This window comes from Muntiacus reevesi, chromosome 18 (assembly GCF_963930625.1).
Source record: "Muntiacus reevesi chromosome 18, mMunRee1.1, whole genome shotgun sequence".
Lineage (NCBI taxonomy): Eukaryota > Metazoa > Chordata > Mammalia > Artiodactyla > Cervidae > Muntiacus > Muntiacus reevesi.
Genome location: NC_089266.1, coordinates 55,350,845 through 55,376,403, shown reverse-complemented (window position 1 = coordinate 55,376,403; position 25,559 = coordinate 55,350,845). Strand labels below are relative to the sequence as shown.

At 39.8% G+C, this 25,559-nt stretch overlaps 1 non-coding gene and 1 pseudogene across 1 annotated transcript; both read right to left on the bottom strand.

The window, feature by feature from the left end:
- Nucleotides 1–85, bottom strand: LOC136150412 (small nucleolar RNA Z195/SNORD33/SNORD32 family). Its single transcript, XR_010659839.1, has one exon. It is a non-coding gene; the product is annotated as a small nucleolar RNA Z195/SNORD33/SNORD32 family (small nucleolar RNA).
- A 9,769-nt stretch (nt 86–9,854) lies between these two features.
- On the bottom strand, nt 9,855–10,420 carry LOC136150202 (NEDD8-conjugating enzyme UBE2F pseudogene; annotated as a pseudogene).
- Between the last annotated feature and the right edge of the window lie 15,139 nt (nt 10,421–25,559).

Here is a 25,559-nt window from a genome sequence, read left to right as displayed (position 1 = left end):
GCGGCCACAGATGGTAGTGACTCTGGGCTCTTCTCATGAGTGGGAAATTCGAACATGAGTGGGAAACGTCCTCATCACCAGCCTCCTGGACAGCTTTATTGAGAAGCTTTGCAGCCTAAGAACCCAGTGTTATTCATTGCTGATCAAGAATAGTGTGTCTTTGGGAATCTCAGACCAGTAAAAGTTAAAATGAGGAGGGAGAGGCTGGTATAGGATTTCAAACTCTTTTTGAGCACCCAATTTGAAGGAAAAACTGAGAGTTAACAGTCCCTCCTGACCTATACACTTTTACAAACTCATTCTACCTAAAAAATTTTTTCACATTTAAGGTTTTACTTTTCATTTTTCTAATTATACTTTAAATTAGGTGTCTAAGAAAGAAGTTGGGGCTTCTTATGCTTTTCAGAGTGATCTGGGAAATGCTACATCAATGCATCTGAGGGAAAAAAATCAAGATCTTTTAGAGTTTTGTTTTTCAATCAATACCTTAAATAGTGACCAGAAGCAAAAATTCACTGATGCATCCCCAAGCAGGATTCTGGGCCAGTCAGATTCATCTTCCCCCAACAGATAAATAATGTAGGACAAAACGAGCAGACTTATGATGGGCTTCACTGGTGGCTCAGATGGTAAAGAATCTGCCTGCAATGCCTGAGACCTGAGTTTTATCCCGGGGTTGGGAAGATCTTCTAAAGAAGGGAATGGCTACGCACTCCAGTATTCTTTTCTGGAGAATTCCATGGACAGAGGAGCCTGGCGGGCTACAGTCCATGGGGTCACAAAGAGTCAGACACGACTGAGTGAATTTCACTTCACTTCACTTCATGATGGCAAAGAGCATCAGGAAGAAAATATCCACCGCTGTGGTGTCCTTGACCAAAGAGGGCTCTGGATTCCTGAGAGACGTGAGCTGTGAGTGTGGAGTTTGCAGCCAGTGGAAAGAAATGACTTCTTCTCCCCTGTGCTGCTCAGCCCCCTTTACCCTCCCCTCCCAAGGCCTTTGATAGAGGGATGCTGCTGCCCCTTCAGCTGACTGCCCTCCTCCCTCCCTTCCACAGTCAACCAGTCACAAATCCGGGGGAAGTAACCAGGGAACTGCTCCATACAGACCAAGCAGAAGTGAAGAGACTTAATTTCTCACTAGGAACCCAATCCCATCCCTTTGTATCTAAATGGAGTCTGCATAGCATGCACATAGGAGGAGATTTCATCTGTATCTAGATGCCTTAGGAATGATTCCTCCTGAATGCGTTTCTTCTCCCTTTTCCATCCCACGCTCCGGGAAAATTATCTCAGAAAAATGATGATTGGGAATTGGATCGGGCCAAGAGTTGGCAAGCAGTAAATGTCATGTCAGGGCAGACATTGACAAAGGTCCCATATGAGTCTCAGCTGGCATCCCTGGGATAGAGTTAACACTGATGGGAATTCCTCAGATTTTGTTTAAATGATGTTTTTTTTCCCCCCAAAGAACAATGTGACTTATTTAAATCAAAATGAACAAAAAAACTCCTATTCACCTATGACGCCCAATTCAAACACAAATCTGTTCTCTGTATCTATGAGCTTTTTTTCTTTTGCTAAATAAGTACTTAAAAGAACAAGAGTACCACACTCCACAATCATGATTATTTTTTAAAAGAGAGAGCACTTTAGAGCAAAAACAAGAAATAGGATACACCCTCTCCACACTACTTTTATTTTTCATATTTTTTCAATGCATGTCTCCAAATCAGTTCAGTTCAGTTCAGTCACTCAGTCGTGTCCTACTCTTTGCAACCCCGTGGACTGCAGCATGCCAGACTTCTCGGTTTATCACCAGGTCCTGGAGCTTGCTCAAACTCATGTCCATCAAGTCGCTGATGCCTTCCAACCATCTCATCCTCTGTCAACCCCTTCTCCTCTTGCCTTCAACCTTGCCCAGAATCAGGGTCTTTTCCAATAAGTCAGTCCTTTGCATCAGGTGGTCAAAGTATTGGAGTTTCAGCTTCAGCATCACTCTTTCCAATGAATATCCAGGACTGAGTTCCTTTAAGATTGACTGGTTTGATCCCCTTGCAGTCCAAGGGACTCTCAAGAGTCTTCTCCAATACCATAGTTCAAAAGCATCAATTTCACACCACTCAGCTTTCTTTATGGTCCAACTCTCTCATCCATACATGATTACTGGAAAAACAATAGCTTTGACTAGACTGACATTTGTCAGCAAAGTAATATCTCTGCTTTCTAATATGCTCTCTAGGTTTGTCATAGCTTTTCTTCCAAGGAGCATGTGTCTTTTAATTTCACAACTGCAGTCAGCATCTGCAGTGATTTTGTAACCCAAGAAAATAAAGTCTGTCACTGTTTCCACTGTTTCCCCATCTATTTGCCATGAAGTGATGGGACTGGATGCCATGATCTTCGTTTCTTGAATGTTGAGTTTTAAGTCAACTTGTTCACTTTCCTCTTATATTTTTATCAAGAGACTATTTATTTCCTCTTCACTTTCTGCCACAAGGGTGGTGTCAACTGCATATCTAAGGTTATTGATATTTCAGCTGGCAATCTTGATTCCAGCTTTTGCTTCATCCAGCCTTGCATTTTGCATGATGTACTCTGCATTTAAGTTAAATAAGCAAAGTGACAATAAACAGCCTTGATGTACTCCTTTCCCAATTTGGAACCAGTCTGTTGCTCCATGTCCAGTTCTGTTGTTTTTTTTACCTGTATACAGATTTCTCAGAGGCAGGTAAGGTGGTCTGGTATTCCCATCTCTTTAAGAATTTTCCACAATTTGTTGTGATCTACCCAGTCAAAGGCTTAATCAATGAAGCAGAAGTAGGTGTTTTTCTGGAATTCTTTTAATTTTTCTATGATTCAAGAGATGTTGGCAATTTGATCTCTGGTTTCTCTGCCTTTTCTAAATCCTGCCTGAACATCTGGAAGTTCTCAATTCATGTACTGTTGAAGCTTAGTTGGAGAATTTTGATCATGACCTTGCTAGCATGTGAAATAAGTGCAACTCTGCAGTAGTTTGAACATTCTTTGGCATTGCCTGTCTTTGGCATTGGAATGAAAACTAACTTTTTCCAGTCCTGTGGCCACTGCTGAGTTTTCCAAATTTGTTGGCATATTGAGTGCAGCACATTAAGAGCATCATCTTGTAGGATTTGAAATACCTCAGCTGGAGTTCTATCACCTCCACTAGCTTTGTTCATAGTGATGCTACCTAAGGCCCACTCAACTTCACAATCCAGGATATCTGGTTCTTGGTGAGTGATCACACCGTCGTGATTATTTGGGTCATTAAGATCTCTTTTGTATAGTTTTGTGTATTCTTGCCACCTTTCTTAATATCTTCTGCTTCTGTTAGGTCCATACTATTTCTGTCCTTTATTTTGTTAATCTTTGCATGAAATATTCCTTTGGTATCTCTGATTTTCTTCAAGAGATCTCTAGTCTTTCCCATTCTATTGTTTCCTCTATTTCTTTGCATTGATCACTGAGGAAGTCTTTCTTATTGCTCCTTGCTATTCTTTGGGACTCTGCATTCAGATGGATATATCTTTCTTTTTCTTCTTTGCCTTTCACTTCTCTTCTTTTCTTAGCTATTTGTAAGGCCTCCTCAGACAATCATTTTTTCCTTTTGAATTTCCTTTTCTTGGGGATAGTCTTGATCACAGCATCCTGTACAATGTCACAAACCTCCATCCATAGTTCTTCAGGTACTCTGTCTATCAGATCTAATCCCTTCAATCTGTTTGTCACTTCCAATGTATAATCATGAGATTTGATTTAGGTCATCCCTGAATGGTCTAGTGGTTTTCTCTACTTTCCTCAATATAAGGAGGGAATAAGGAGTTCATGATCTGAGCCACAGTCAGCTCTCAGTCTTGTTTTAGCTGTCTGTATAGAACTTCTCAATCTTTGGCTGCAAAGACTACAATCAATCTGATTTCAATATTGATGAGCTGGTGATGTCCATGTTTAGAGTCATCTCTTGTGCTGTTGGAGGAGGGTGTTTGCTATAACCAGTGTGTTCTCTTGGCAAAACTCTGTTGGCCTTTGCCCTGCTTCATTTTGTACTCCAAGGACAAACTTGCCTGTTACTCTAAGAATCTCTTAACTTCCTACTTTTGCTTTCCAGTCCCCTATGATGAAAAGGACATTTTTTTTTTTTTTTTTTTTTTTGGTGTTAGTTTTATAAAGTCTTGTAGGTCTTCATAGAATCATTCAAATTCAGTTTCTTCAGCATTAGTGGCTGGGGCATAGACTTGGATTGCTGTGATATTGAATAGTTTGCCAGAAAATGAACATAGATAATTCTGTTGTTTTTGAGATTGAATCCAAGTACCGCATTTCAGACTCTTTGTTGACTATGAGGGCTACTCCATTTCTTTTACGGGATTCTTGCCCATAGTAGTAAGCAAATGGTCATCTGAATTAAATCCACCCATTCAAGTCCATTTGAGTTCGCTGATTCCTAAAATGTCAATGTTCACTCTTGCCATCTCCTGTTTGACCACTTCCAATTTACCTTGATTCATGGACCTAACATTCCAGGTTCCTACACAATATTCTTCTTTACAGCATCAGAATTTATTTCCATCACCAGTCACATCCACAACTGCATGTTGTTTTCACTCTGGCTCAGCCTCTTCATTCTTTCTGGAGCTATTTCTCCACTCTTCTCCAGTAGCACATTGGGCACCTACCATCCTGGGGAGTCCATCTTTCAGTGTCCTATCTTTTTGCCTTTTCATGGGGTTCTCAAGGCAGGAAGAATGAAGTGGTTTATTATTCCCTTCTCCATATTTCACCAGAACTCTCCACCATGCTCCTTCTGTCTTGGGTGGCCCTACATGGCATGGCACATAGTTTCACTGAGTTGGACAAGGCTGTGGTCCATGTGATCAGTTTGGTTATTTATTGTAGACCATCCTGCGTTTCCTGCTCCGGCTCTCACAAGGCTGCATCGGGTTATCTGTGGGGTGTACTGCTCTCTGGATCTCGGGACCCTCTTCCCAGCTCCTGGGGCTGTGGGCAGAATTCAGCTCCTTGTAGCTGTAGCGCTGAGGGCCCCTCTTTCTTCTGGTGTTCACAGGGGTCCTCTCTTGAGCCTTCTCATAACATTGGCTTTTGGAAACCACCATATCTAGATTAATTAATCCAGGAGTCAGAGCTGTGAGTTATAATGTCAAATTCTATTTAAAAAATAGTGGAGAACACAAATTCTTTGACATATATGGTATTAATTATTGCTAATATCATGAGGCTCTTTCATGGGGTCAAGGTGTTGTTCATGTCTTAAGATTTCTTGGTTATTTGAGAGACAGCATGTGGAAATCAGCATACCCAGACATAAAAACCTTGCTGAGAGAATCTCTAATCCTGCCACACCTCCATAAACCATGCCACTTTCATCTTTAAAAGAAGAGTCTGTTCTGCAGAATGTTGTATGAAAATAAATAGTAAGTCTGAAAGCATTTAATAGCTATAAAGTGATCTGTAGCTGTGAGATTTAGTCAGTATCTCCAAGATATGTAGTTTAATCAAAACCCCATCAAGACTGTGTTAATCTGTTTGCAATGTCTGATGCAATATCAAAATATGTTCTATGTAGCATTCTACAGTGTACTATGTACACATTAGTGCCTGGAACAAAATAGGCACTCTATCACTTTCTGTTCCCTTTACCCACTGAAAGTACATGCTTTGACTCTCTAGCTAACACCAAGCATTCTGCAGAAGAAGTGATAATCAACCTGCAATTATGCTTCTATGATCTTTTTGAAATTTTCTTTGATAAACAAATGGGGAGAAAATAAAAATAATCTTTATGTTATGAAAATTTTCATCCTACTCATATATCAGCTTTTTCACCTCACTTCTTTCTCTCTCTCTTTGCGCCCTCTACTGACTGCAAGTTTGTATTGATTTAGCAAATTGAACTGATTTGAACAAAGTGAAAGTGACAGTTGCTCAGTCCTGTCCAACTCTTTGTGACCCCATAGACTATACAGTCCATGGAATTCTCCAGGCCAGAATACTGGAGTGAGTAGCTGTTCCCTTCTCCAGGGGATCTTCCCAACCCAGGGATAGAACCCAGGTCGCCTGCATTGCAGGCGGATTCTTTACCAGTTGAACCACAAGGGAAGCCCAAGAATCCCTTCTCCAGGGGATCTGCCCAAATCAGGAACTGAACTGGGGTCTCCTGTATTGCATACAGATTCTTTACTAATTGAGTTATCAGGGAAGCCCCATTTTGAACAAAAAGATTACAATTCTCCAGTCTGTGACTATGACTAATATGTATGCTACTTTGCTCACAAAAAATAAGATCAGGCTGCATATGTTTTTAAAAATTTGCTTTTAGCACTAACTGTGTACTGCAAACATTTTTCCATGTCAATAAATGTATCATCATAATGGCTACATGGTGTTGCATTGCAAGGATGTCCCATCCTTATGAGAGCACATTGAGTCTGCCTCAGCTCTTCTCATTGCTAATTTTTTAAAGTTTCCTTTTATGCCTCATATTCTCCATGAGATATGTTAGAAACTAGAGCCACGATTGATAACACTCCATAATTAACCCTGGAATCTAAAACAGATACGTCAGTACTCAGAATCACAATACACGGTACTGCCAAGTATTTCTCCTGTCAGTTTCCATTCCCGGCATTGCTTACCTTTTCCTACTAAATTGCACCAAAGTATATCACAAGCAAAGAGCAAACATTTTAAAAGATTTAAAACCTTGCCTTTCTTACTAAATTGCACCAAAGCATATCACAAGCAAAGAGCAAACATTTTAAAAGATTTGAAACCTTGTTTGCAATAGGGCACAAGAAGATAGTTCATCTCCAAAATGAGGACTGATTACCATGAATAAGGAAAAATTTGAGGTCTGGAAAGACTGAGTGAAAATTAGAAATGTCTTTGGCATGTTCACCCCCGGCTGAAGGAATGACTGCCCTAAATTATACTGAAAAAAAAAAATCAATTAATGAAGCTGGGAAAGAAAACCTTGAGAGTTCTCTCAAGACTCATGGGAAAACAACAAATATTTGAAAATAATGAGAGAAAAGATAAGAAATAAGGAGTCCAACAGATGTAACTATGCAAAATAGGAATTCCAGAGCAGGAAATGAAACCAGAAGAATGCAATTAAAAATTAAATGACAGAAATTTCTGAGCTAAAGAAATATTTGTTTGAGGCTTTAAAAAGGTTTACTAAGACTTCCTTGGTGGCCCAGTGGATAAGAATTCATCTGCCAGTGCAGGGGACACAGGTTCCACCTCTGCTCCAGGAAGAGTCCCCATGCTGGGAAATAACTAAGCCCACGTGCCCCAACTTCTGAGGCCACTTTCTGGAGCCCAGGATCCACAGCTACTGTAGCCTCTGTGGTGTGCCTACTGAAACCTGCATGCCTAGAGCCTGTGCTCTGCAACAAGAGAAGCCACTGCATGAAAAGCCCGCTCACCCCAACAAAGAGCAGCCCCCACTCACCACAGCTAGAGAAAGCCCGCATGCAGCAACGAAGACCCAGGACAACCAAAATAATAAATAATCTTTTAAAAAGGCTCACTAAAAACAAATGAAACACATGCCTAGGTATACTCAGGCAAAATTCTTGAATATAAAAGACAAAACAAGCTTTTTGCATGAATTGAAGCTTTTATTTATTTATTTATTTTTTATTAGTTGGAGGCTAATTACTTTACAATATTGTAGTGGTTTTTGTCATACATTGACATGGATCAGCCATGGATTTACATGTATTCCCCATCCCGATCCCCCCCCCCCCCCCCACACACACACACCTTCCTCTCTACCCGATCCTTCTGGGTTTTCCCAGTGCACCAGGCCCGAGCACTTGTCTCATTCATCCAACCTGGGCTGGCGATCTGTTTGATAATATACATGTTTCGATGCTGATCTCTCGAAACATCCCACCCTCACCTTCTCCCACAGAGTCCTATTTTTTATTTTTTTGAATTGAAGCTTTTAAAACACAGAAAATCATGCATTCTAGAGAAGAACACAAATCAAGCTGTTCTCCCTAAAACTAAATGCCAGTCATCATTGTTTACAGAACTTTGAGGATGGGTCAAAATTAAGAACTCAAGAATAGTAAAGACATAGCTTAAAAGAGCTAAAACTGAACAATAAAAGCATGGTTTTGAAGCATTCTGCAAATGTAAAAAATATAATTCTTTAAGGAGAGGATTGATGTTGTAAGCCACAACAGTAATAGGTTAATGAAAAATAGCATAAAATCACTATGTTTTTTTCTTTTCGGGGATGAGATTAATATTTTATATTGCAATATAGTTGATGCACGATAGTATGTAAGTTACAGGTATGTAAGCAACACGTATACAGGTATACACTACACTGACTCACAATCTTAAAGCTTATACTCCATCTTTAGTTATAAAATATTGCCTGTGTTCCACACGTTGTCCAACACATCCTTGTAGTTTATTTTATACCTAATAGTTTGTACCTCTTCATCCCCCTCGCCACTTTTCTCCCTAAACTGGTAACCACTAGTTTGTTCTTTGTATCTGTAAGTCCGCTTCTTTCTCATTATAGTCATTAGCCTGTTCTACTTTAGATCCCACATATAAGTGATAGCATTCAGTCTCTCTCTGACTTATTTCATTTAGCATAATGCCCTCCAAGTCCATCCATATTGCTGCAAATGGCAAAATTTCATTCTCTCTTATGACCAAGTAACATTTCATTGTATATATAAACCGCTTCTTCTTCTTCCTTTTTTAAGAGACAAAATCTGTTCCTGTTGAGCAGCATGCATCACCTGGAAGCCACGCATTGTGAGGAGGGTGAGGCTGAGGTTCAGAGGATGAGAATCCAGCACCCAAAAATACATCAGACAGGTGAGTCCTGCCAGGTGGAGAGGAGATCTCTGGGACTCACAGGCTATCAGTGGAGGGTAGCGCATCCCCTGATGTGAACTTTGGGGAGACCACAAGGCCACCACAGCCACTGCCAGACCTCTCTGCTGGTTCCTGGCCTCCGATCACCGTGGGTCCCCACGGGCGGTGCCCGGGTCAATTCGCAGTCTCTTCTCCAGCACTGAGAGCTCTTGGGACATGGATTGCCGTGCTGTGGTCAGCCGCTCAGTCATGTCTGATTCTTTGATACCCCATGGACTGTAGCCTGCCAGGCTCCTCTGTCCATGGGGATTCTCCAGGCAAGAATACTGGAGGGGGTCACCATGCCCTCCTCCAGGGGATCTTCTCAACCCAAGGATCGAACCCAGGTCTCCTGCATTGCAGGCAGACTCTTCACCCTCGGAGCCACCAGAGAAGCCCTGGGACATGGGTTATTTCTTCCAAATTCAGTAGAATACACATTGCAGTAAGAGCTCTACAGTGAATGGCTCTGTACCCTGGGAAGCTTCACAGCATCTAAGTAGGGACGACATTCATGGGAACAGCTACTAGAATTCGCCTCCAATCAGTCTGTAGCGGGGTTCTGAGTGCCAATCTGTGAACTGCGGCTGAGCACATCCTTAGCAGCACCCCTGCAAGGACTAACTCTGAGAGGGGGAAAAGCAAGCTCAAGCCTCAATGCTGAGTTCATTACAACTTCTCGAGAATCTCATCAACAGCCCATGCAGTATAGTTTCAAAAAATAATCACGTTAAGGTAAACCGATAACTCTTTAGAACCCCAAATATATTTTGTGGCTATACTTATGTGCAGCTCTCTGTCTGCAATGGGTGGTCTGGAAGAGGCTCTTCGTCAGGACAACATGGTCACAGAACTCCGATGGCCCAGCCGGACTGAGGGGAGCTGAGGACTCGGGAGGAGGCTCCCTTCTGGTTGGAGACCAACTTCTAAGGCACATTCCAGGGCCCTGCAGTCCTCTCCCCGTATCCTCCAGTGTAGCGCTTCGTGTAGACTTCCCCTTTATTCCGGAAGACCTCCTTGTCCCCCAGAGGATGTACTGCAGCCTCTATATCCAGTGGATCACCAAAATTCAAAGCATCAGTAAACAAAGAGTTTAGTCCCCAAACAACATCCTTCAGCGTCCTTCTGGGGGCCCAGTCAGTGCCCTGAGACGTATCTCACCTTTCTCAGTGGAGTTGGGGTGCCAGAGCTGGGTCAAGCAGTTCACTCTGGGAGGCACTGTGTTGTATGCATCGAAAACCTCAGCTTCAAACTGAAATTTTCCAACCTGTTAGTAACCCTTATCTTGGGTGAGAGCTGTAAACAATGCAGCTTGCTTGGGTCAGAAAAATGCACTTTACACATATAAGGTAAACTAGCTTCAAGTTCTGCAGCCTCTTTAACACACAGCCTGTCTGTCACAGAAACCCCCGAGTGGAGTCAGAGGCTGTGGCTGACTCCTAGGACCTTAGAGACTGTCCTTGCGCTTCAGGTTGCTTGCCATCGTCAGCATCACTGCTGTGTTTATCCTGGCCCTCTGAGACAGGCAAGGCAGGCCAGGACCAGCCCCATGGTGGGCAGGTGACGTTGAGGGTCAGGCCCTCACCTGTACTACATCTTCTTGATCCTTTCATCTGTTGACAGACTTAGGTTGTTTTCATATCTTGGCAGCTATAAATAATGCCACTGTGAACATTGGAGTGCATTTGTCTTTTTGAACTAATGGTTTGTTTATTTTTTTGATATACACCCAGGAGTGGAATTGCTGGATCATACGGTAATTCTATTTTTATTTTTTTAGTAATCTCCTTTCTGTTTTCCACAGTGGCTGCACCAAAGTACATTCCTGCCAATAGTGTAACCAGGTTCCCTTTTTCCCATGTCCTTGCCAACATTTGCTATTTCTGTTCTTTTGGATGATAGCCGTTCTGACAGGTGTGAGGTGATATCTCGTTGAGGTTTTGATTTTGCATTTCCTAGGTGATTACTGAAGGTGAGCATCTTTTCATGTGCCTCTTAGCCACCTGTATTTCCTCTTTGGAAAACGTCTATTCAGTTCTACTGCTCATTTTTCAACTGAGTTTTTTTTTTTTAAATGTTGAGTTATACAAGCTGTTTATATATGCTGGATATTAACCCCTTATCAGTCATACCATTCGCAAATATTTTCTCCCATTCAGTAGGTTGTCTTTTTGCTTTGTCAATGTTTATTTGTTCTTGATACTAATATGCATAATCTGTATATTCAAAAACCTGAGCGTTAGCAGAATTTTTTCACCTTTTCTGGTGTATAGAATGTATGTCTTCTGTTTTAGTTATCCTTTGCTGCTTAACAAAGCACCCCAAAGCTTAGTGACTTGAAGCAACAGCCAGTATTTGTTTTGCTTGTGTATCTGCAACTTAGGCAGGACTCAGTGAAACCAGCTCACCTCTGCTCCATGCAGTGTTTGCTGGGGCAACTCAACGGAGTATGGGAAGGGTGGGTTAGAGGATCTACTTTCAAGATGATGCACTTGCATGACTGGCAAGCTAGTTCCACCTGCCTGCCAGCCAGGAATTCAGCCCGGGCTGTGGGCTAGGGCCTTTGGATCCCCGCCAAGGCTTCCTGGGCTTCCTCACGTCATGGTGTCTAGAAACTGAGGCAAGCCTCCAGCGGAACCGGAAGCAGTATTCTCTCTATGACCTGGTCCTGGGAGTTACAGAGCATCACTTCCGGGCGTGGGCAGAGGGCGCCCTGGCTGACGATGAGGGGACGTAGGCACTACCTCCCGGTGTGCTGTCACAGTCACGTCATAGGAGCCTATGTGGGATGAGAGATATTGTCGTGGCCGTTTTTTAGAAAATTTCTTGAATTACTAAAGGGGAGAAAGTATTTCAAAATCTCCCTATATAAGGCCTTATTTAACTTTGTAGTTATGAGAAATGGCTAGAATTAGAAAGATTTGAATTTGAATCCTCACTGTAGTACTTACTTTCTCTGCATCTATGGACATTTCACTTAGTCTTTTAAAAACTATTTGTTAAAGAGAAATATTGATATACAATGCGTAGAGTTTGTACCTGACTCATATTAACTAGTCAATAAATGATCATTTCTAAAAAAACAAGGATGACTGGGATACCACTGTTTATATTGTTCCAGAAGTTCTAGCCCGGTGATTTTCAAGTTTAGTTTTGAGAGTGGAACCCTTTTCCCCACATAACTCTTTTTCAAAGCAATTAGAAAACCAAAAAAAAAAGCTTAGTTCTTATTTTTGAGGCAAGATTGGGGGTCTGGAGCTCTCCCTACTGGTTTATTCTATTTCCCATGATGGAGCTGGAGGCATCTCCTCAGATGTTTCAGTCTATATGATAACATGGGAAAGGAAAATAATTGGTATAGTTATTGGATAAGCTATGAAGCATTTATCTTCCCCACCCCTGACAATACGATTGTCTATGTAGAAAACTGAGAACAATTTAAAAACTAATGAAACTGACAAAACAATGTATTATACAATTCATATTCATATATATATATATACATGTGAATATATAGGAGGATCCAAAGATTTCTTATATTAATTCGCTCAGCAGATATGTGTGAAAGTGAGAGTTGCTCAGTTGCATTGGACTCTTTGTGACCCCATGGACTACACAGTCCATGGAATTCTCCAGGCCAGAATACTGGAGTGGGTGGCTATTCCCTTCTTCAGGGGAACTTGCCAACCCAGGGATTGAACTCAGGTCTCCACATTGCAGGCGGATTCCTTACCAGCTGAGCCACCAGGGAAGCCCGATTTATGTGCAGGTATGTGCTTTTAACTGGGGATGCAGTGGTGAAAAGGATGGACAGGTCTCTGCTGTTGGGCTTATGCTCTGATGGAGAAGGCATGTGTTCAACTAACTACAGGTCGATATCATTATTGGAGAGCGAATAGCACTTATTTGTTTACTTTTCATTGCTTTTCTACTTTCCTCACTGAGGGAGTAAATTTTGTATAGGAAAAAAGGTAAATGGCTGAGATAACAAATAAGAGAGGCAGAGGAGGAGTCTCTAGAAGGAAGATTTAGGCTGAAACCCAAAAGATAGGAATGAGTGAAGAGTGTCGGGAGAGCAGCTGAGGCAGAGAAAAGAGTGAGGGCCACATTTCTGAGGTGAGGAGACAATTGGTATAACCAGAAACTAAAGAACAGCAGGCTGTGGCTTAGTGACTTAAGGGAGGGTGAAGAAGATGGGGATGGAGACGCAGGAAGGGCCAATCAGATGGCAGAGGACTCTACAGGCCAGGGGAAGAAATGTCAATGGTATTTATTGCACCCTGAAGCCGAGGAATGGTTACCAGGAGGCCAGGGGGTCGGGTGGGATCACAGGATGACTGGGCATTTTAATATAGTTCTCTGTGCCTCTGTGTCAGGAGTGGACTCCGGCAGGGAGACCATCAGCAGGTCACGAGGACATCAGGAGGAGTCGTGTGGCTTTGGCGAGGTGAAAAGTGCAGATAGCAAGAAGTGGGAAGATCCCAGCTCACATGTGGGAAGTACAAATGGCAAAAACTTGAAAAATCATACTTTGGTTTTGAAGGAAAGAGATTAGTATCATTGTAAGGTTTCTTAACTTCAAAGAAATCTGATCTACCCTCTCCTACTGAGACAGTGAGCAGAGAGGACCTGAATAAGACCTTTTCCAGGTGGAAATGGTCTAAATTAAGTTGGTAGAAGTTATGAAGAACATGGTCTACAATTCCAGTCAGGCTTTAGATTCCAAACTTGAACGCTCTACTCTGAGGGACGATTCAAGGCACCAGTTTTTATGCCGATTAATATGAGAGTGCGACTTTTCAGTGTGGGGATCACAACTGAAGTGAAACCCTAGACTTGGCCTGAAACATCCCCTGTGATGATTAGTCAGGCCAACGGAAGGGACTTTGTAATACAATACTTCCAGCTAGTTTCTGAATTCCCTTACTGGAAGGAAGATGGCACATAACTTTATTCTCTGATCCCTTTCAAACAGATCTAGTTTTTTGAACTATCACTTACATTTAATAAAGTTCACATAAGGTATTTATTTTAACAAGCAAAACTATAAACTCCCTTTCCTAGCAGCTGATTTGTGTGCATTATATTTATATTAGCAGGTGGAATACACTAGGGACCTTTGGTCTTCATTGGGTTGGTGACAACGTGATTTGACTAACTGGATAATCGAGTTGTTATTCAAGGTATTACCTCTTTATACTTCAATTTTCTCATCTATAGCAGTGGTGGACTAGATAATATGTAACATACACAAACTACTTTCTGTAATAAGTTGTGTTCTTGTGAACAGCAAGCTAAAGATAAGAATTTGCATCTCATGCATCTTTGTACCCTATAATAGCTGTTATAGCCATTAAAGCATAAAATCTCATGTTGCTGTTCTTGTTTAGTTACTCAGTTATGTCTGACCCTTTGCAACCCCATGGACTGTAGCCCACTAGCCTCCTCTGTCCATGGGATTCTCCAGGCAAGAATACTGGAGTGGGTAGCCATTCCCTCCAGGGGATCAGTACTTAAGGAGAATTCTTATTTATTTATTATTGAATTGTATTCTTTTATCTTTTAATGTAGCCACTTTGATAAATATTGATCAATAAACATCTATAAAAATGAGTATGCAAATAAGTAAAAGAATAAACTAAGGGTGATATCTAAATTCTTCTTCAGTATTAAATTTTATAGTTTTACAGCTATGATTCATTATAGTCTTTTAGGCATAAAAATGCTTACAGATCTAATTGGACTAGAAATTATGTTCTCTGCTTCACATCTATAGATCCCATATCAGTAATGAGTGACCTAGAGATGAGAAATAAGTTCTAGAATTGAACAGAACTGGCTCCAAACCTCAGCTCTGCCTCTGACCTACTCATGTGAACTTGGACAAGTTTCTTTACTTTTCTAAACTTCAGTTTCTTCATGTAAAATCTGGAGAGTGTAATAGAACTGATTTTAAAACTGGTATTGTAAAGATTAAAACAAAAACCCTCAACACAGTTTCTGTTACAACAGGTATTCAGCAGACTTAATCTACTCTTAACCAATGAATAGATTACTACGTTAGGAGCTCTGGATCCTGACAACAGGCTTATCACTCTACTTGGCTACTTCTTTGCCTTAGCAAGATAAAACTCTTGAGTATTTTAGTAGGAGCAGACATTCAACATTACAAGTTGAATAGAATAAAACAAATTTGATTTAGATGGGCTTTGAAACAGATTAACATCAGCTCAGCTATAGAAGTTAGAATTAACTACTGAGAAACCTGTATGCAGGTCAAGAAGCAACAGTAAGAACCCTATATGAAACAACTGACTGGTTAAAAATTGTGAAAGGAGTATGACAAGCCTGTTCATTGTCACCCTGTTTATTTAACTTATATGCAGAGCACATTTTGTGAAACGCCAGACTGGATGAGTTACAAGCTGGAATCAAGATCGCTAGAGAAATATCAGCAGCCTCAGATATGCAGATGATACCACTGTAATGGCAGAAAGAGAAGAACTAAAGAGCCTCTTGATGAGGGTGAAAGGGGAGAGTGAAAAATCCAGCTTAAAACTCAGTATTAAAAAAAATAAGATCTTGGCATCAGATCCCCTTACTTCATGGCAGATAGAAGGGGAAAAAGTGGAAGAAGTGACAGATTTCCTCTTCTTGGGCTCTAAAATCACTGCAGATGCTGACTGCAGCCATGAAATTAGAAGCCCATTGCTTCTTGGCAGGAAAACTATGAAAAACCTAGACAGTGTATTAAAAAGCAAAGACATCACTTTGCCGATAAAGGTCCATATAGTCAAGGCTATGATTTTTCCAGTAGTCACATACGGATGTGAGTTGGACCATAAAGAAGGCAGAGTGCCTTCAAAGGAATTCAAAAGAATTGGTGCTTTTGAACTCTGGCACTTGAGAAGAACCTTGAGAGTCCCTTGGACAGCAAGGAAATCAAACCAGTCAATCCTAAAGGAAATCAGCCTTGACTACTCATTGGAAGGAGTGATGCTGAAGCTGAAGTTCCAATACTTTGGCCATCTGATGCAACCAGCTGACTCACTGGAAGAGACCCTGATGCTGGGAAAGATTGAAAGAAGAAGGAGAAGAGGGCAATATAGGACGAGCTGGTTGGATGGCATCATTGATTCAATGGGCGTGACCTTGGTCAAACTCTGGGAGATGGTGAGGGACCGGGAGGCCTGGCTTGCCACAGTCCATAGGGTTGCAAAGAGTTGGACATGACTTGGTGACTGAACACAATCTGAGGTAACACGCTTCATAAGTGTTTACTTTCAATTTACAGAATGCTTTCATTTGTATTATTATATTTATATTACTGTTATGTAATCAAGTTTAAAAAATTGAAGTGACTTGCCTGATTCTTAAAGACTAGAATCCAAATTTTTTAATTGCAAAGCTAGTTTTCATGACCATGACTCTGTCTTGAAAATCCACAAACCAAATTAGTATTGTGAAAAATGTCCCAAGGAAAGTAGTTCTGATCAGATGTTTTTGTCTATGATATAATACATTTCATTTACTTTTCAGTTGCTTGGTGCCTAATACCTTTTATTAGTGAATAAGGACACATATTACTTTAGTCCCCCACCTAAAAATAAAACCAAAAACACTGATCAGTCACAATAGGTAAAGGCTAACTTTGTTCCCTGTGCATAGTTAGGCATTGGTGAACATTCATTATTCATTCATTTTCCATAGCATCTCAGAATGGTGTTTTTCTTTTTCTTCTGCTCTTATTAATGACAGTTATAGTATCATAACTTTATTGGAATTATTTCTTTTATTTGTTTAAATTGCACAAATTTCAAATATACAGAAGTGTTCAGTTCAATTCAGTTGCTCAGTCATGTCCAACTCTTTGAAACTGCATGGACTGCAGCACACCAGGCTTCCCTGTCCATCACCAACTCCTGGAGCTTGCTCAAACTCATGTCTATCGAGTCAGTGATGGCATCCAACCATCTCATCCTCTGTTATCCCCTTGTCCTCCTGCCTTCAATCTTTCCCAGCATCAGGGTCTTTTCTAAGGAGTCAGCTTTTTGCATCAGGTGACCAATGTATTGGAGCTTCAGCCTCAGCATCAGTCCTTCCAATGATTTTTCAGGACTGAGTTCCTTTAAGATTTACTGGTTTGATCTCCTTGCAGTCCAAGGGAATCTCAAGTTCTCCAACACCACAGTTTGCAAAATCATCAATTCTTCTCCTTTCATTATTGTCTTCATATGGTCTTCATCAGCTTTCTTTATGGTCCAACTCTCACATTCATGCATGATTACTGGTAAAACCAATAATGGAAAAACCATAGCTTTGACCAGATGGACATTTGCTGGCAAAGTAATGTCTCTGCTTTTAATATGCTGTCTAGGTTTGTCATAGCTTTTTTCCAAGGAGCAAGTGTCTTTTAATTTTGTGGCTACAGTCATCATCTGCAGTGATTTTGGAGCCCAAGAAAAGAAAATCTGTCACTGTTCCCATTGTTTCCCCATCTATTTGCCATGAAGTGATGGGACCGGATGTCATGATCTTCATTTTTTGAATGTTGAGTTTTAAGCCAACTTTTCCACTCTTCTCTTTTACTTTTATCAAGAGGCTGTTCAGTTCCTCTTCACTTTCTGCCACAAGGGTGGTATCATCTGATATCTGAGCTTATTGATATTTCAGCAGGCAGTCTTGATTCCAGTTTGTGCTTCATTCATCCCAGCATTTCACAAGATGTATTCTGCATATAAATTAAGTAATCAGGATGGCAATATAAAGTCTTGAAGTATTGCTTTCCCAATTTGGAACCAGTCTGTTGTTTCATGTTTGGTTCTAACTGTTGCTTCCTGACCTGCATACAGATTTCTCAGGAGGCAGGTAAGGTGGTCTGGTATTCCCTTCCCTTTCAGAATTTTCCACAATTTGTTATGATCCACACAGTCAAAGGCTTTAGCGTAGTCAATAAAGCAGAAGTTGATATTTTTCTGGAACTCTCTTGCTTTTTCTATGATCCAATAGATGTTGGCAATTCGATCTCTGGTTCCTTTGCCTTTTCTAAATCATGCTTGAACATTTGGAAGTTCTCAATTCATGTATTGTTGATTCTTCACGTACGTGAAGTTCTCAATTCATGCACCTAGCTTAGAGAATTTTGAGCATTACTGTTAAGTGTAGAGGATAACATTCTTAAACCCACCATCCAGCATATACATTAATATTGTTCCTTTTTTGCCTCATAATTTTTTAAAGAAATAAAATGTTACAGTTATTGTTGAAGTTAACAGTATCCTCATTTACATTCACAGTTTTCAGGGCAAATTTATGGTCTGTAAACACTATTAAGCATCTTACTGTTTACATCCCTCTATAACTTGTTATTTGTTCATCAGTATTTTCATGATTTGTCCATGATTTACAGATTTTTTTCTTTAATTTTAAAAGATATATAATGAGTAAACCACAATTTACTTATTGATTTTCTGGTTGGTAGATTGTCATTATGTTTTATCAACATTTTTTTTTTCTTTTTGCCATTAAAACAATGTGAATTTTTTATGCCATATTAACAGTTCTCTCAAGTATACTACCACTCCAGTACTCTTGCCTGGAAAATCCCATAGACGGAGGAGCCTGGAAGGCTGCGGTCCATGGGGTTGCTGAAGGTTGGACACGACTGATCAACTTCACTTTCACGCACTGGAGAAGGAAATGGCAACCCACTCCAGTGTTCCTGCCTGGAGAATCCCAGGGACGGGGGAGCCTGGTGGGCTGCCGTCTGTGGGGTCGCACAGAGTTGGACACGACTGAAGTGACTTAGCAGCAGCAGCAGCAAGTATACTAATAGGAATGCAACTGCTGGACATGCAGTATGTGTAATCCTCACATTTAATTGACCTTTTCTATTTGTGTTTCATGCTATCAGTTACATTTTAACCAGAACACTTTGTCAGAGCTATCGCTTTCCTCTATATTCACCAACACCTAATTTTTTAGTTTTTGACAATTTAATATAAACTATTAATGATGTACTTTATTTTTCATTTCTCTATGGAAACTTAGCTGCTTTTAATGTGTCCTTATGCTGTGTGGGTTTTCTCCCTGTTCACATTTCCAATTTTGTTATTTAGGTTTTTTTCACTGATTCCTAGTTCTGCATATATTATCAACATTGATCGTTGGTTGGCTTTGTGAGTAACAAATGTCTTCTACCAATTTATAGTTGGGTTTTGATTTATGTATAGTATACAACTGAACAGGAGTTCCTGTGTTTTAATGTAAACAATAGTCAGTCAAGAGTAAGTGCAGGAAAGAAGAAGGTTCTATTTATTTTAAGCACGAAGGAATTCGATGCAGGGGATTAACTGCTGGTTAAGTCCCTAGAATAAGTGTGTGTTTGTTTTGTTTTGTTTTCAAATATATGGGGGTGGGGGGAGAGATGGGCTACTTTTGTTTCCTTTTTCTTCCCTTCTTTTGTCTTTTACATTGTCACCAGAGAATGATATAGAGTGTTTCCATTTGGTTGAAAATATCCTTTGTGACTTAGGGAATCATCAACTTTAATGAATATTTTATGAGAGTTTGTAAGTAATGTGTGTTCTGTTTATTGGCTATGAGGTTCTATAAATACCCTTTATATCAAGTATATAAACTGTATGCTCAAGCCTTTCATATCTTTACAAATTTTTTGTCTATTTGATCAGTCTGTTTCCTAGAAAAGAGCCTTTAGAATGTCCCACTGTGATTGTGAGGTTGCCGATTTCTCCTCGTACAGTGAGCCCTTCATATCTATGAGTTTCCTTGATTTCAATCAACCTCACATTGAAAACATAAAAAAATTCCAGAAAGTATCAAAAAGAAAAAATTGAAAATGCTAAACACAGGCAGCTCTTTAAGCATTTACATCGTATTAGGCATTACAAGTAAACTAAAGATAACTTAAGGTATATGTGTGGATGTGCATAGGTTATATGCAAATAGTATACCATTTCATGTAAGGGATGTGGGTATCTGCGGGTTTTGGTATCTTCAAGGGTCCTAGAATCAATCCCCCAGATACTGAGGGAAGACTGTACTGGTGACATTTTCCCCTTATGTATTTGAGATTATACTGTGAAATGAATATAAATTTAGGCATTCAGAACTTCTGAAAAGTTCTGTCCTTTAACTTTTAACTCATGAACTTCTTTTTTTTGCCTTAAAGCCTTTTTTGTTTGATATTTTTATAGCCACATCAGTTTTCTTTAGTTTGAGGCTAACATGTATTTCTTTCATAACATTACCTCTACATCTTCTGTGTAATTTATTTTAGTTATATCTCACATAAACACATACAGCTGAGTTTTCTCAAAATTTGTATTTTGAATAATTTCATGTATATAAAATATTTGAAGGAATAGAATAAGAAATATCACTACCTTTACCTAAATTTATCAGTTGTTTTTATCACCTTTACATTTTATTTATAGGTTACACAATTTTAACAAAAGTTGCAATTATATGCTACTTTACTCTGAATTGAATGATTTATACAATATGCCACATATTGCATTATATTTATAATATAATATATATATTACACATACATCTGCACACGAACTCATCACTGTAGTTCAGTTCAGTTGCTCAGTTGTTTCTGACTCTTTGCGACCCCATGGACTGCAGCACGCCAGGCTTCCCTGTTCATCACCAACTGTTTACTCAAACTCATGTCCATTGAGTCAGTGATGCCATCCAACCATCTTATCCTCTGTCGTGCCCTTCTCCTCTCGCCTTCAATCTTTCCCAGCATCAGTGTCTTTTCAAATGAGTCAGTTCTTCCGATCAGGTGGCCAAAGTATTGGAGTTTCAGCTTCAACATCAGTCCTTCCAGTGAACACCCAGGACTGATTTCCTTTAGGATGAACTGGTTGGATCTCCTTGCAGTCCAAGGGACTCTCAAGAGTCTTCTCCAACACCACAGTTCAAAAGCATCAATTCTTCCGCACTCAGCATTCTTTATAGTCCAACTCTCACATCCATAAATGACTACTGGAAAAACCATAGCCTTGACTGATGGACCGTCATCAGCAAAGCAATGTCTCTGCTTTTTAATATGCTGTCTAAGTTGGTCATAACTTATCTTCCAAGGAGCAAGCATCTTTTAATTTCATGGCTGCAGTCGCCATCTGCAGTGATTTTAGAGCCCCCCCAAAATAAAGTCTGCCACTGTTTCTACTGTTTCCCCGTCTATTTGCCATGAAGTGATGGGACTGGATGCTATTATCTTTGCTTTCTGAATGCTAAGCTTTAAGCCAACTTTTTCACTCTCCTCTTTCACTTTCATCAAGAGGCTCTTTAGTTCTTCCTCACTTTCAGCCATAAGGGTGGTGTCATCTGCATATCTGAGGTTATTGATATTTCTCCCAGCAATCTTGATTCCAGTTTGTGCTTCCTCCAGCCCAGCGTTTCTCATGATGTACTCTGCATATAAGTAAAATAAGCAGGGTGACAATATACAGCCTTGACGTACTCCTTTCCCAATTTGGAAACAGTCTGTTGTTTCATGTCCAGTTCTAACTGTTGCTTCCTGACCTGCATACAGATTTCTCAAGAGGCAGGTCAGATGTTCTGGTATTCCCATCTCTTTCAGAATTTTCCACAGTTTCTTGTGATCCACACAATCAAAGGTTTTGGCATAGTCAATAAACAGAAGCAGAACTCCTTTTCTGCAACTCCCTTGCTTTTTCGGTGATCCAGTGGATGTTGGCAATTTGATCTCTGGTTCCTCTGCCTTTTCTAAAACCAGCTTGAACATGTGGAAGTTCACAGTTCACGTATTGTTGAAGCCTGGCTTGGAGAATTTTGAGCATTACTTTGCTAGCGTGTGAGATGAGTGCAGTTGTGCAGTTTGAGCATTCTTTGGCATTGTCTTTTTTAGGGATTGTAATGAACTCATACATACATATTAATCATTTAAAAGTGTATTGCATATATACCCATGGCTGATTCATGTCAATATATGGCAAAAATCACTAAAAAATTGTAAAGTAATTAGCCTCCAATTAAAATTAATTAATAAACTAAGAAAAGTGTACTGCTGAGTAGTGATTCATTGGTGGATATATCACAATTTGTTTTTATCAATTCACCCGTTGAAAGACATTGTAATTGCTTCCAGTTTTTGGCTATTACAACTTAAGATGCTATGAACATTTATGTCAATACGAACAATGGTAGTCATCCCAGTGCACCAGCCCTGAGCACTCTGTCTCATGCATCAAACCTGGACTGGCGATCTGCTTCACACTTGATAATATACCTGTTTCAATGCTATTCTCTCAAATCATCCCACCCTTGCCTTCTCCCACAGAGTCCAAAAGACTGTTCTTTATGTCTGTGTCTCTTTTGCTGTCTCACATATAAGGTCATCATTACCATCTTTCTAAATTCCATATGTATGTGTTAATATACGGTACTGGTGTTTTTCTTTCTGAGTTACTTCACTCGGTATAGTAGTCTCCAGTTTCATCCACCTCATTAGAGCTGATTCAAATGTATTCTTTTTAATAGCTGAGTAATATTCCATTGTGTATATGTACCACAGCTTTCTTATCAATTTGTCTGCCAGTGGACATCTAGGTTGCTTCTATGTCCTAGCTATTGTAAACAGTGCTGCAAAGAACATTGGGGAACATGTGTCTCTTTCAATTCTGGTTTCCTCAATGTGTATGCCCAGCAGTGGGATTGCTGGGTCGTATGGCAGTTCTATTTCCAGCTTTTAGATGAATCTCCACACTGTTCTCCATAGTGGCTGTACTAGTTTGCATTCCCACCAACAGTGTAAGAAGGTTCCCTTTTTTCTGCACCCTTTCCAGCGTTTACTGTTTGTAGACATGTTGATAGTAGCCATTCTGACCGGTGTGAGATGGTACCTCATTGTGATTTTGATTTGCATTTCTCTAATAATGACTGATGGAGAAGAAAATGGCAATCCAATCCAGTGTTCTTGCCTGGAAAATCCCATGGACATAGGGGCCTGGTGGGCTACAGTCTATGGGGTTGCAAAGATTTGGACACGACTGAGCAACTAACACACACACACACACACACACACACACACACACATACACACACACACTAATGAGTGATGTTGAGCATCTTTTCATGTGTCTGTTAGCCATCTGTATGTCTTCTTTGGAGAAATGTCTGTTTAGTTCTTTGGTCCATTTCTTGATTGAGTCGTTTATTTTTCTGGTATTGAGTTGCATGAACTGCTTGTATATTTTTGAGATTATTTGTCAGTCGCTTTGTTTGCTACTATTTTCTCCCATTCTGAGGGCTGCCTTAACTTTTAAAGAAATTATCAAACAGTTTTCCACAGTGCTTTTTCCATTTCCATTCCCACCAGCAATTCTGCAGAATTATATTTCTTCCACATCCTTGCCAGCACTTACTTTGGTCAATCTTTTTAATTTTAGCTATCTAAAAGGTGCATATTCATATTTCATATGTGATTTTAATTTATATTCTCCTGATAATGAATGATGTTGAGTATCTTTTCATGTTCTCATTTGCCATCAGTATACATTCTTTGGTGAAAAGTTTGTTTAAATCTTTTGCCCATTTTTACTGGCTCCTTGTTTAATTAATGCATTTCAAGAATTTATTTTACTAAATTTAACTTTCACAAGAGACTCAATTAGTTAATATCTCTTATCCACTTCTAAACAAAACCCTGACTTTGCACCACGCCCCACCCCTCACCCCCCACCCCCCACGCCGCTGCCCACTTTATTTCTGTTTTTTTGCTGTTTGGAATTTTAGTTTCACTTTGTTTCCATGTGTCTATTTATCTATCTCCCCACCCATCCATCCTAACATCTCCATTCTCTTCTTGTGAAACTCCAGTCAGAAATGTTTTACCTATTCAGTGTGTGCTTCATGTCTCTTAATTAATCTTTCATGTTTTCCATTTCTTTATATCTCTGTGTTGTATCTCTGTGTTGCTTTCTGGGGAATTTTCTCATATAGTTACCTTCTTATGTCCCTCTTGAACTGTGGCAGGACAATTATGTTACTTCCTCTTTCACACTTCTAACTGTGGAAGTTTCATTTGTAAAAAATAGTTTGTTTCTTTTTCAAATTCATTTATCTTTCCATTAGTGTTCTATTTCTAGACCTTCTTTTACCTCTAAATGAATTTACATATATTATGAATACATATTCAACAATTACTCTCATATTGGTCTGTTATCATGGTTCTTTGGTTCTCACAGTTCAGTTGGCTGATCATCTTTTAACTCTCTGACATGGAGAGTTGTTTTCTCAGTTCTTTGTAACTCACTTTTTGTACATGCATCTTCTGTGGGTTTTAGTTTCACTTTGTTTCCATGTGTCTATGTATCTTTTGTGTGTTATCTATATATGTTTTCTCCTCTTGGGTAATTTCATGTGTCCTAGTTGTGAAAGTGTCACTGGCTTTGATTCTGGCAGAATCCCAGGGTTTCAAAGGTCCTTTGTATTAATTTGTCTCCTGTGACTCCCATGCAGTTGCTGGTAATGTAAATTTAAATTTCATCTCTAGCATAGGCTTGGGGTGTTATTTCTCCCAGTTGCCTATTTGTTTCTTTCTACCTTGGGTTTTGAGGAAAGCGTGAGTTTCCTTGAAGACTGCATGGTCTACAGGCAGGGAATTTTCTGGTTTAATAGAACGGAAGTGGCAGATCTTAGAGGACCAGGCTTTGTGAAGGAGTCCCTGATCCAGATGTCCACCAGCTATGGCCCAGCACTACATCTTTAGGCCACAGTGAGAGGATTAGAACCCTAACTCCAGCCTTTGTCCTTTTGGATTCTGAAACGTGAAAATGTTAGTCCCTCAGTTGTGTCTGACTCTTTGCAACCCCAGGGACTGTAGCCTGCCAAACTCCTCTGTCCATGGGATTTCCCAGGCAAGAATACTAGAGTGGGTTGCCATGGCCTTCTCCAGGGGATCTCCCCATCCCAGGGATTGAATCTGGGTCTCCTGTATTGAGGCAGATTCTTTACCATCTGAGCCATGCGGCAGCCCCAAATATATTATTCTTCACTTGCCTTGCTGTTGGAAATTCCTCTAGAAAGTGTTTTTCACAAAGGAAACAGGCTGGCCTATTACAACAGACAAGTCCTGTAGAAAAACAGGTCTTTCTGGAACCCCTTCCAAGTCTTTTTCAGACTTTTGCCACAAAATAGAAATTATTTTCTAATATGATTCTTTCCTTCATTATCTGTAATAAAATAAACATTGTTGTAAATCTCAATATACTCGAATATATATACATTCACCTTCTGAATTTAGTAGATAAGTACACTTTTAAACACATGTAATAAATACAATTTAAACTTCCTACCTTATATCTTTCATAATATTATTTATACCCTCATGGTTGTCTTCATTAATCAACTGGTATAAAATATAAAGGAGCCTCATCAACATCCACCTTAAAAATAGAATTCCTTGACAACATATGAAAATACTTCATAGTCAATGGTTTTTGAAGAAATTCCTTTTTCAAACAATTGAAATTTAGTCTAAATATGGTTTTTAATAAAATGACTAAATTTGAATACGTGTAACTCTATGGCTGATTCATATCAATGTATGACAAAACCCACTGAAAAATTAA